This window comes from Triturus cristatus, chromosome 2_1 (assembly GCF_964204655.1).
Source record: "Triturus cristatus chromosome 2_1, aTriCri1.1, whole genome shotgun sequence".
NCBI classification, from domain to species: Eukaryota; Metazoa; Chordata; class Amphibia; order Caudata; family Salamandridae; genus Triturus; species Triturus cristatus.
Genome location: NC_140581.1, coordinates 510,022,811 through 510,036,265, shown reverse-complemented (window position 1 = coordinate 510,036,265; position 13,455 = coordinate 510,022,811). Strand labels below are relative to the sequence as shown.

General features: G+C 52.0%; 1 protein-coding gene across 3 annotated transcripts in view; it reads right to left on the bottom strand.

Annotated features, from left to right (window-relative positions):
* The window catches only part of MSH3 (mutS homolog 3), a 2,607,526-nt gene that overhangs the window by 663,182 nt on the left and 1,930,889 nt on the right, over window positions 1-13,455 (bottom strand). The gene's annotated exons all lie outside the window — the stretch shown is intronic.

Sequence of the window (13,455 nt, the reverse complement as noted above, 5' to 3'; positions counted from 1 at the left end):
CCCCAATGGACCGGCCACCACTGAGTACACTTCCTCGTCGACAAACCCAAGCCAACCAAACCCGCTCCACGACCCCCGTGAAGAAACGGGAGCAGAGTCACCGAGGAGCTACTCAACTCCACCCTCAACCGCACAACCCCCACCACCACAACCGACGCAAACCTCGCAGCCAGGGAATTTCACACGTGGATCTCCAACTGTGCCGACAAGCTCGACCCGCTACGCAACCCCGACAAACAGTGCCCCAGGAAAGGCACCTGTTTCACCACCGACCTCCAAGAGGCCAGACATACTTGCAGACGCCTGGAGAAGAACTGGAGAAACAACAAGACACCTGAAAACTACACCACCTACAAGGACGGCATGACAAAATCCCACCAACACATTAAAACCACCAAGAGGACCTTCATCCACAACAAAATCCTTACCAACTCCAGCAACTCCAAGGAACTCTTCAGTGCCATCCAGGAATTCTCCAAACCCCATAGCGAAGCCACGGACATCACCTCCTCCCAGGACCTCTGCGACAAGCTCGGATCCTACTTCCACCTGAAGATCAAACAGGACTCCGCAGCCACCCCGACTGCCGGCAACACGAGCCAGCCAGCATTTCCTCCTGGATGCCGATCACGACTGAAGAAACCGCCTCAACCATGAAAGGCATCCACTCAGGGCCCCCCACAAACCCCTACCCACCACACATCTACCACAGAGCCACTACCACCATTGCACCCGAACTACAACGCACCATCAACACCTCCTTGGAGATCGGCACCTTCCCCGACGACTGGAAACTCGCAGAAGTCAGGCCCTTGCTCAAGAAGCCCTCAGCAGACCCATCGGACCTTAAGAACTACCAGCCCATCTCGCTCCTCCCCTTTGTGCAGCAAAAGTCACGCAGAAGACCTTCAACACACAACTAACTAGGTTCATCGAAGACAACGCCGTCCCCGACCCTTCGCAGTCTGGATTCCGCAGCAATCACAGCACCGAGACCTCCCTACTTGCCACCACAGACGACATCCACACCCTCCTAGACCAAGGCCACACCGCAGCCCTGATTCTACTTGACATGTTAGCAGCTTTCAACACTTTCTTCCACTGCACACTCACAGCCAGATTACACAACGCCGGCATACAAGGAACCGCCCTCGACTGGATCTGATCGTTCCTCACCCGCAGAAGTCAAAGGATCAGATTGCAGCCCTTCCTCTCCAAATCCATGGAAATCAACTGCGGAGTCCCACAGGAATCATCGCTCAGCCCAACCCTCTTCAACACCTACATGGCCCCCCTCGCCGCCATCGTCCGTCAGCACAGCCTCATCATAGTATCCTACGCGGACGACACCCAGCTCATCCTCTCCCTCACCAAGAACCCCGCCACCACCAGACTCAACTGCCAGGAAGGAATGCAGGACGTCGCAGCCCGGATGAGGAACAGCTGTCTAAAGCTCAATTCGGAGAAGACAGAAGTCCTTGGCCTCGGAAACAACCCTTCGGCATGGAACAACACATGGTGGCCCACTGCCCTCGGCACCCCACCTACCCCCACGGACCACGCTAGAAACCTCGGCATCATACTCGACTCATCCCTCTCCATGAACCGTCAAGTCAATGCCGTCGCCTCCAGCTGTTTCAACACCCTCCACATACTCTGCAAGACCTTCAAATGGATCCCCCTCGAGTCTCTACTGCGCAAGCTCTAGACGATTCTGAACACCACCGCCAGACTAGTCCTTGGTATCCCTCGGCACGAGCACATCAGCCAACACCTACGAAAACTCCACTGGCAACCTGTCGAGGAGAGTCACCTACAAAATACTCATCCACACCTACAAATACCTACACAACACCGGCACCCAATACCTCAATGACCGATTCAACTTCCACGTATCCAAAAGGAACCTCCGGTCTGCCCACCTCGTCCTCGCCGAAACCCCCCGCGTCCACAGAGCCAAAGCAGGAGGAAGATCCTTCTCCCACATCGCAACTAAGACCTGGAACGAGCTCCCAACTGAAATCAGATGCACCCCATTCCTGAATACCTTCAGGAAGGCTCTCAAGACCTGGCTGTTCGGCTGAACGGAACTGATGACCCCTCCCCCACCCAGCACCTTGAGACCCTCGCGGGTGAGTAGCGCGCTTACAATTGCCCTGATCGATTGATTGACAATTTAAAAAACATCTTTACAAAAAGGTGTCTTATTAAATTCGGAGTTCAGAGAGCCTAAACTTTATTCCTCTATCTTGTCCCAGTGGGAAGTTATACTTGTAAGATATCTCCCATTCTACCCTATGGGACAGACAGCCTTTCAATAGTGAAAAACGAACTTGTCAGTATTTCACTATCAGGACATGTCAAACACACCACTACATGTCCTACCTTTCACATACATTGCACCCTGCCCATGGGGGTTCCTTGAGCCTACCTGAAGGGTGTCTTATGTGTAATAAAAGGGAAGGTTAGGGCCTGGCAAGGGGGTGATCTTGCCAGGTCGACATGCCAGTTACAAACTGCACACACAGACACTACAGTGGTAGGTCTGAGACACATTTACACGGCTCCTCAGGTCGGTGGCAAAACCAGTGCTGTATGCCCACTCGTAGCATTTGATTTACCGGCCCTGGCACACCTAGTGCACTTTATTAGAGACTTACCAGTAAATCAAACATGCCAATCATGGATAACCAATTATAATCATAATTTACACAGAGAGCACATGCACTTTATCACTGATCAGCAGTGGTAAAGTGCCCAGAGTCCTAAAACAAACAAAAACAGGTCAAGAAAATTAGGAGAAAGAAGCAAACAGTTTGGGGATAACCCTGCAAAAAGGGCCATTTCCAACAGCAACATTATAAACACACAGATGAGAGAGAAAGAGCACTGCAAGTATCATGAAAACAGAGATACAGTAAAGACACAGGCAACAGTCAGGTATAAGGAGAACAAACAGATCCAAACAGTAACAAACTGCGACTGCACTGCAATACAAACAAATATACCCTGGTCTCTGCTTGTAGTCACCTCATAGATGCAAGTTCAGCCTCTGCTGCATTTTCATTAGGCGATCCTTTAAAGCCCTGTCTAAGATCCCCTATAAGACGCACTTCAAAAGTGAACACTAGCTTTTAAGGACTCTAGGAAGAAAACGGAGATAAACACCCCACACAGGCAACGCAGTAGAATTCTGGTATGATGCTAAAAAAAAAAGACTCCCCGTCAAATGATGACATGAGGTGAACCACATAGTAAAGGGGATATCTACAGAAGTCCTCTACAGAAACGTCCCTGCATAAAAACATATCTAGGACATGCTTTAGGCACGGCCTAAAATTACAGCCCGTCTTGGGACAACCAAGATTTGCCACCTAAGAGTATTGTAACTGTGGTGGTGTACACACTAACCACAAAATGTAAGACAAACAAACTCTAAAGTGTGTAAAGCAACAGGAATAAGCACTGGCAAAGCTAAACTGTCTTGCCGTTGACACCAGTGTTCAGAACTATTGGTTTTGCCAGTGTTTGAATATTTATGGGAAAAACCACTGAAAGAAGGCTGCGCATGCATAAGCATGTGTGCACATGACAACCATCTCTCAATAGTTTTTGCTATTCTTTATTGTAAACCCACTTCAAGACAGTAGCCGTGCATGCATTAAGCATGTGCACAGACAGCAGCCATCTTTGAGTATTTTATGTCAAAAAACATAACAAAACCAATAAAAGCAGGCCTCTGTGGATGTACACACAACGTGGAGCTCTCTTTTATTATATTTTATATTCATTTACTGCTTCAAGATGGACAGCGGTCATTTACCAATGGAAAATGAATAATAAAGTATGATTGGGGTGTCACACACTTCATGTAAGAAGCCAGGTAGCAGTGGGCAGCAACTGGGCCCTTGCTAAAAATGTATACAAACAAGTTAAGATAGCATGAAGGGGCAATGTGTGAGAGCATCAGATGAGCAAATTAAAAGCCGGAAGAGACTGAGCTTAGGTCAGGGAAGGGTGCAAGAGCAGCGGTAACCGCAGAGAGAGGATGGGGCAGGCCGACATATAAATCGCCGATAGAATGAGGTCAGAGCAGTGGCGGAGGAGCATCGTCCCACTGCTTTTAAGCAGTGTATCTAAAGGGGAAAAAAAATGACAATAACTAAATGCTATTATCATTTTATTTGCTCCTGCTACTTTGCAGTCCGGCGGGCGGGGCTGCTCTGCTCTCAGAGCAGGACAGGGGAGGAGTGGTTTACCCACTCCAAGTGTGCATGAATACTTGGACGGCCCTTTGCAGGCTGCAGTACAGCCCGCGTGGAGAACATGCCCAGGCCCCCATTCCCTGGCTGAAAGTGAACCACAGCAATCAGTCAGGGGAGCCTGGGTGCTTCCTGGTTCCTGTTCAGGCTGAGTCCTGATGGGAAGGAGAGACTGGAAAGACTTGGCGGCGATAAGGTAAGTTTTATTTGATTTTTTTACATCCCCCGCCCCCTCCCCGATCCCTGCTGGCCGCCACTGGTTCAAAGACCTGTGGGCTGACCTGAGATGCAAATAATGTCTTAAGCCAATGTCTACAAGAAGAACACAACAAGCATTTGCAATGCAATAGGTCTCGCATTTATAGGAGTTTGAGCTATTGGCATTGTAAATGACAATGCTTTTTATTTAAGTTTGGTTTTTTTAAAACATAAATAAAAGGCACTGTCAGAATGCCAATAGCTCAAACTCGTATAACTGCGAGACCTATTGCATTGCAAATGCTTGTTTACACTGCCTACATTTTGCTGTCCTATAAGAACACTCTCAATGCGCACCTCCGCCAGGCATATTCCAGTCATGTTTTGCTGCATAGCCGGATGCGCCACACCCTCTCTGAAACTACAAACAAGGCAGGGGGTCTTTTAGGAGTGAACCCTCCCTGGGCTACTTCAGATAAGCAGCTAGGGCTGCATGCATAAACTCGGATGACCCCTTGAAGCGATGCTGGCGGGAGGCTGGCGCGCTGCAGTGTGGCTGCTGAAAGTCTGATGTGCATGTTAATCGCATTGACATGATAATATCCCTTTTAACAATGCCATCAACATGCATTCCAAAAGCAAACATTACCTACAACAAATTCATTTTGGTTTACACTCTCCAGAAATTAAAGACGGCATTTTGTTTAAAACTAGAATTAAACGCTGGTATCACAGCAAGCTGAGTCCAGATTTAAGGTACTGTCGCCCCTTTTATTTAAACATATTTACCATCGGTCCGTTTTGCAAAGCGACACTAAGCCGCATGCCACTGGCAGCTTTGAACAGTAAAACAAGCTAAGACACAAATGGACTATATTTGTTGGGGAAAAAAATGTAAACAAACAACTATGTCGGGGATTGCGACGTCGGGAGTGAGCTCCAAACTAAAATACTTGCTCACGCAAAACACACATTCCACATTGGTAAGCAGCGGGGCACCGTGTATACTCTTCCGCACACTGCAGAGAGTTGGTAAACACTCAGATTAAAGGGGGGCGTTCCACAATAACTTTAATACAAACTCCCGGTCATCTCCATATATCTCAGCCACAGAAGGGAAATCCAGCTTACTACAGAGTGGCGCGAGAGGCAGCGGTTAATGGTGTCCTCTGTCAACATTAGAGACTTTTGTCACAAACTCCCGGTCACCTCCATAAGTCTCAAGAGTGTACATTTGTCAAATAGAACACGTGTGTGCACTTTGCGAATGTGCCTGCTGTCAAACGTGATTGTTGTGTAATACTATCCCAAATGCATAGCCGCGCCTCAGCTTGATATGTACAATGGACACGGTGTGGATGTGACGTAAGTCCAGAGCTGCCGACTATGACACTCTACTCAATACAATATAAATACACTACACACAACAACACGCAAAAACACCTACTTATACCACATCATTAAACTATACTAAATGCAACATATACCATGCATAATAACACTTAATAACATATATTTACATGCCACAAAATTACATAACACATAGTAACATTATACTAAATCCAACACACACCACACATAAAAGCACGCAATGCCACATAATTAAAAACACATTTTTAGACTCTACTCGATACAGCATTATTACAATCAACATTCTATCGCATTGTGAATGTTGTGCAGCACGTTGAAAATGTATAAGTTATAATAAAAAAATGTTATAACCATTTCTGGCACCTTATATTGCTGTCTTAACAAGTTGCTGGAAATAAGATACCATGTTTAGTGTAAAACTTGTCCAATCATAAGAGTGTAGAATTAGGATACATTCATGCAGTGCAGAACTGATGTAAACTGATGGAGTGAAGTACTGAGTGAAATTCACAAAGTAGAGAAATGTCTCTAATTGGCGGTGTGTGTTATGTGGGGAAACTGTATACATTTTTGAACACCCCGGAGTTTCCAGAATTCAGGAAGTGCAAAATTAGAGTAAACACATGCAGTGCACTATTGGAGTTAATATGAGATTACGCTGCATGCCTCTGCATGTGTGTTCTACTGTGGCAGACTAATCGAACAGTCGTTATGAAAGTTGCATGCATCCCACAAAGCTTCGGGTTGTACATATTCTGCAAAGGATTATTACCAGGCCATTGGCAGGTGAGGCCCAAATTATGCGGCAAGATTATGCGGCAGAGAAGGACCAAATTATGCGATGGGGAGGGCCAATTTATGTTGCAAGAAAGGGCAAATTATGCGACCTAATGCGGTACCTTTTCAGATAGTATTGTTTTTATAATTTTTTTCACATATTATCACTGTCTGGGCAAAGGTCGCACCTCATTACCAGTTTAACATCCAAACGCAGTCATAAGCATCTGAAAGATGACCCGTCAACCGTACCATAGGGCCTTCCACTGCACGGCAAACAGAGATCCTGTGATTTTAATAAAGTTTGTTCTGTTTGAGTTGGACATTTTTTAGTTGTTGTTAAAATCTGTAGATTGTATAGCAGATGACGAATTATGTGAAAAATGCCCACAAATCCATAATCATGCCGAAAACACGGTGGCCACAGATGCACATAATTCCGGTGGCCCCGACTGTAACAGAAAGAAGTAGATAAAAGTATTGCAGCGGAGGGAGGGGCAGGCTGGGGGTTAGGGCAATGGAGGGGGCAATCGGAGGGGATAAGGAAAGAGACACATCTTCAGCAATTGTGATGCAGACAGAGGCCTCCAGGGCAGCCCACCCCACTCTGTCACAATCTGAGCTGTCACCGAGCCCTGCGCTTCTACAAGATTGTAAACTGGCCGTGGTGATAGTTTGTGGGAGGGGGTGAGAAAACGGGTAAGGTAAATCATGTCTCCCTGAGGGTTACTGTCATGCGAAGATATCTCGACTACATTTCTGTGCTTGTAGGCTTTTAGGAGTTATACGAGTGTTTCAAAGGTCGCGTGCTAATGGCATATAAGAGCGGATATGGACGCGCTATCCAGGCTTCCTTAGACAAAACTGGAGGCGCTCATGTTTAAACCATACAGTATAGTAAAAGAAGCGAAACAAAACCAGTTTACAAATGTACATGTCGTCCATTACCGCCTTCCGATCCAATTTCAGCACTTGTTTCACGATGACTGTCTTGCGGGAAAGCGCTTCCTACGGCACGTGCTCCAAACACCATGTGGCACTAATTAGCAGACAAGATCAAGCGAGGACCCCTTGCCATAAACATGCATTTCCCAGTCCATTATCTCATCGCTGGGAATTCTGCGGCCGTGAAGAACAAGTTACTTACCTTCGGTAACGATGTATCTGTAAGAAACATTAGTTAGTTAGATTCCTCACCTCAGAATATCCCCAGGCGTCAGACTGGATCCGGAAGATTTTTCATCAGCAATACCCCTTGCGCATCGCTAGGCGTCGTCTGCGGCTCCGCGTCTGTCGTCGTGCGCCGGAATGACGTCGGAGTACTTAGACGCCGCCCTCGCGCGCTGACGTCAGTTCTTGTACATAGCTTTTCGCGCCAGGAACGCAGAGCCATGCAAAGACCGAAACTGGTGCCAAAAATAAAATCTAGGGGCCTGAAAAGGATAACCTTAACCCTAGATGTCAGTTCGCAGAACGGGGAGGATGGGTGGGTCGGTGAGGAATCTAACTAACTAATGTTTCTTACAGATACATCGTTACCGAAGGTAAGTAACTTGTTCATCTGAAAGAAACACGTTAGTTAGATTCCTCACCTTAGAATAGATACCCAAGCAATACCATCCCGGGTGGTGGGTCTGCGAACCAAGATCACACCAGAAAGTCCTGGAGGACAGAACGGCCAAAGAAGCCATCCCTCCGGACTTGGCTGTCAAGGCAATAATGCCTGGCAAACGTGTGTAGCGAAGCCCACGTCGCCGCCTGACATATGTCCTGCAAAGGGACACCCCGTCCCAAAGCAGTAGTAGCTGCTGTGGCCCGAGTAGAATGGGCGCGCAGCCCAACAGGAGGGTCCTTTTTTGCCAAGGAATAACAAATTTTGATGCACAAAACGACCCACCGAGAGATGGTCCGTTTGTGCACAGCTTTCCCCTTCTTAGCACTCACGTATCCAACGAAAAGTTGGTCGTCCACCTGGAACTGCTTTGTGCGGTCCAGATAAAAGGAGAGCGCACGTTTTAGGTCCAGACGGTGGAGCCTCTCTTCCTCTTTGGAAGGATGCGGAGGCGGAAAGAAGGTGGGCAAGGTGACAGACTGCCCAAGATGAAATGGAGTCACCACTTTCGGAAGAAAGGAGGGACGAGGCCGAAGGACAACCTTGTCCGGATGAACAGAGAGAAAAGGAGGCTTTGATGATAAAGCCTGGAGCTCACTCACCCGTCTAGCCGAGGTGATGGCTACCAGAAAAGCAGTCTTAAGCGTCAGCAGACGAAGAGGACAATTATGAAGAGGCTCAAAGGGAGCACACATTAGAAATGTGAGAACAAGATTCAAGTCCCACTGAGGCATTACAAAAGGGACAGGAGGGAACGTGTGAGTAATGCCTTTTAGAAAGCGTGTAACTACAGGGGACTTGAAAAGAGAAGGCTGATCAGGAAGCCGCAAGAAGGCAGAGATGGCAGCAAGATAACCTTTCAAGGTGCCCAGGGCAGAGCCCTGCCGGGCCAAAGAAAGAAGAAAGAGGAGAACCTCAGAAAGAGGGGCGGAAAGGGGATCCACAGCCTTTGCTGTGCACCATGCCACAAATTTGTTCCACCGGCAGGCGTATACCGTCTTTGTGGAGGGACGCCTGGCTGCCAGAATGATATCACAGACTTCAGGAGGCAAGTCAAATGGCATCAACTGCCGCCGCTCAATCTCCACGCATGGAGGCGGCGGCTGGACAGGTTCGGGTGGAGGACCGTCCCCTGCTGCTGCGACAGAAGATCCTCCCGAAGGAGCAGACGCATCGGAGGATCGGTCAGCATACTGAGTAGCTCGGGATACCAGTACCTTTGTGCCCAATCCGGAGCCACCAAGATGACTTGGGCCCGGTCGTGCCTGATCTTCTTCAGCACTCTGGGCAGAAGTGGTATAGGCGGAAAGGCGTACAACAGACCGCAACTCCACTCGTGACGAAAAGCGTCGCCGAGCGAGTGCCGCCTTGGAAATTCCAACGCGCAGAACTGCTGACATTGCACGTTCTCTTCGGTGGCGAATAGATCTAACCAAGGCTCTCCCCACTGCTGAAAGAGACCTTGCGCCACTTCGGAGTTCAGACACCATTCGTGATCCATCATGCACCGGCGGCTGAGTTCGTCTGCTCTGGCGTTCAGAGAGCCCGCCAGATGTTGAACCACTAGGGTGACGCCCTGGTGTTCCAGCCACGTCCAGAGGCGCAGAGCCTCCTGACAAAGGGTCCACGACCCCACCCCGCCCTGTTTGTTGCAATACCACATGGCGGTGGTGTTGTCTGTGAACACCTGCACAACACTTCCCCTGACAGAGGGAAGGAAGGCTTTCAGTGCAAGTCGGATCGCTCTCAACTCCAACAGGTTGATGTGGAGACGAGACTCCGCCGGAGACCAGAGGCCTCTGATCTCCGCCTCTCCCATATGGCCACCCCATCCCAGGAGGGACGCATCCGTCACTACGACATGCTCCGGTTGGGGAAGGGAGAGGCTCTTGCCCTTGACCCAATCGCGGTCCGTGAGCCACCACTGCAACTGCCTTGCAGTGCCCTCCGAGATCAAGACATGGTCGGACAGGTTGCCGTGATGCTGGGCCCACTGAAACTTCAGGTCCCACTGCAGAGCCCGCATGCGCCGCCTGGCGTGATGCACTAGTAGGATGCAGGAGGCCATCAGCCCCAGAAGCCGCAACACTAGCCTGACCGAAACCCAGGATAGAGGCCGTAAGATGGGATTCAGGGCCTGAATATCCCGGACCCGCTGTTCCGGCGGATAGACCCGGAACTGCGCCGAATCGAGAACCGCTCCGATGAAGAGGAGCTCCTGAGAGGGACTCAAGTGTGACTTCGGCACGTTGATGGAAAATCCCAGCAAATGCAGGAGATCCGCCGTAGTCTGGAGGTGGGAGACGACTGTCTGGGGCGAGCCCGCCTTCAACAACCAATTGTCAAGATAGGGGAAGACTGGAACCCCTGATCTGCGGAGATGAGCTGCGACCACCGACATCACTTTCGTGAACACCCGAGGGGCACTGGTAAGGCCGAAGGGGAGCACGGTGAACTGAAAGTGCTCCTGACCCACCGTGAACTGCAGGTAACGCCGGTGGGCCGGCAGGACGGGGATGTGGAAATATGCGTCCTGCAAGTCCAACGCTACCATCCAGTCTCCAGGGTCTAGGGCAGCTAGAACCTGAGCCAAAGTTAATATCTTGAACCTTTCCTTCCGGAGGAAGGCATTGACGTTCCGGAGGTCCAAGATAGGGCGTAGGCCCCCTTTGCCCTTCTTGGGAACCAGAAAGTAGTGGGAATAACAACCACGACCTACTTCTGGGCTCGGAACGCGCTCGACGGCCCCCTTGGCCAAGAGGGCCGAAACTTCCTCGTGGAGAAGATTCAAATGATCCCCCGAGATACGGTGGTGCTGCGGTGGCATGGCTGGAGGGGTCGTCTCGAAGGGGAGGGAGTAGCCCCTTCGGACGATTTGCAGCACCCACCTGTCCGATGTGATGGACCGCCAGTGGAGCAGGTGATGGCGAACTCTGCCGCCCACTGGCGTGGAATGGGCCTGAAAGCTCGGACTAGGAAGGCTTTGAGGCGGATGCTGCCGGGGTGGATGTGGGCTGACCGCGTCGTCCTCCAGAACCGCCTCGGCGGAAACCACGTCCGCGACCGCGCGCAGGTTGGTTCTGCGGCTGGTGGCTAGGCGCACGTGAGGAGGCACCCCTTCCTTGGCCACGAAAGGGACGAAAGGCGGAAGTTTGCGACCGCGGGGCCGAGAGGCCCAAGGACTTGGCCGTAGCCCGGGAGTCCTTAAAGCGATTCAGCGCACTGTCCGCTTTCTCGCCGAAAAGGCGAGTGCCATCAAAGGGCATGTCCATGAGGGTGCTCTGGACATCGCCCGAAAAGGACGTGGACCGCAGCCAGGCGTGACGTCTAAGCGCCACTGAGGTAGAAATCGCCCTACCCGGCGAGTCCGTAGTGTCAAGCCCACATCGGATAGCATGTCGTGCTGCATCCCTCCCATCGGCCAGAGCCTGGGTAAGTCGTGTCTGGACCTCCTCCGGACACAGGGGCAGCACGTCCTCCACCGTATCCCACAGAGAGTGGGAATAACGGTCCAAGAGGCAGGCGGTGTTCAAAGACCGCAGACCCAAGCTAAGGGAGGAGAACAGCTTCTTGCCGAACTGTTCCAGCCTCTTGGAATCCCGGTCCGGCGGAGCGGTCGGGAAGGAGGATTGGGAGGTAGAGGCCTGGATAACCAGGCTCTCGGGGGTAGGGTGTTGGGACAGGAAACTGGGGTCGCCCGGAGCAGGGCGGTGGCGCCTGGCGACGTTCCTATCCACAGGAGGAACTGTGGAGGGCTTGGACCAGATGCCCTGCAGAACGTCAGTGAGGGCCTCATTGAATGGCAGCAGAGGCTCAGTGGAGCTTGCTGCAGACTGAAGCACCTCAGTGAGGACGTTAGTCCTCACAGCCACGGCAGGTAGCTCGAGCCCAAGGGCTGCGGCCGCCTTGCGCAGCACCACAGAGAAAGCAGCACCCTCCTCCGAAGCCACAGTCGGAGGAGAGATGAATCCAGTGTCCGGAGAGGTATCCGGACCACTGGCCTCCCCCAGTTCATCTGCCCAGTCCTGTGACAGTTGAGCCTGAGCGGCCATAGGATCCTCGGATCCCTCCCAGTCGCCCCCATCATCCGATTCCTGGTATGCAGGAGGAAGGATCGGAGCCGGGCGATAGACAAAATGTGTCCCCAGCGGCGCCGAACGCGGCGTCCATCGACGCCGTATCGGCGCCGGGCCCGGACCGGGGCTGAACCGGGGCTTGACGTCGAGCGGAGTCGGCGTCGGAGGTGGTACCGGTGTCGACGCCGGCGGAGGAGGCGTGTCGAGGTCGACCGGCGTCGGCGGGGACTCGGGAACGGGTCCCTCGGGCGCTTGCGGCGTCGAGGCCAGAGCCGTCGACGGCGCCGGGGCCGGAGCCGCCGGCAGGCATGGTTGCCCAGTCAGGTCCGCGGGGCCCGAAGGCGCGCCAGCGGGCGTCAACGGCGGAGCCAGGCTCCTCATGGCCGAGAGGAAGGCACTGACTTCCGCCGGCGTCGCGTCAGTCCCAGGGACCGGTGGGTATGGGGACTTGCGCGGCGCCTGCGGCTCTGCCGGAGCCGCGGGGGTGGAACCACCCTGACCCTCGGCCGAGTCGCGCGACTGGCGAGGGGAGTTCGAAGAGTGGTGTCGCCTCTTGGACTTCTTGGAGTGCTTCGACTTACCCGAAGACTTGGATCCCGACGACCGATGATGACGTCGGCTGCGGCTCCGCGACCGATCCTTGGACCTCCTCCTGGACCGGGATCGAGAGGGGCGCGGAGCCGAGTGGCGAATCTCGAGAAGCTTACGGGACCGCTCCCGTCTAGCCTTCGAGGTCAGGGCCTTGCAGTCCGAACACGACTCCGCGTTGTGGTCGAGGCCCAAGCAGTAAAGGCACCGGCGGTGATGGTCCGTAACCGACATCAAGCGGCTACAGTCAGCACAGGCTTTAAAACCAGGCACCCTACCGGCACCGGAGTCGAGACAAGATCAAAAAGGATCGAAAAAGTTAGTCAAAAAAGACTAAAGGGGTAGCTCTCCCGGATCTGCGCTTAGTGGCGCGGAAAAAAGAAGAACTGACGTCAGCGCGCGAGGGCGGCGTCTAAGTACTCAGACGACGTCATTCCGGCGCACGACGCCGACGACGGACGCGGAGCCGCAGACGACGCCTAGCGATGCGCAAGGGGTATTGCTGACGAAAAATCTTCCGGATCCAGTCTGACGCCTGGGGATATTCTAAGGTGAGGAATCTAACTAAAGT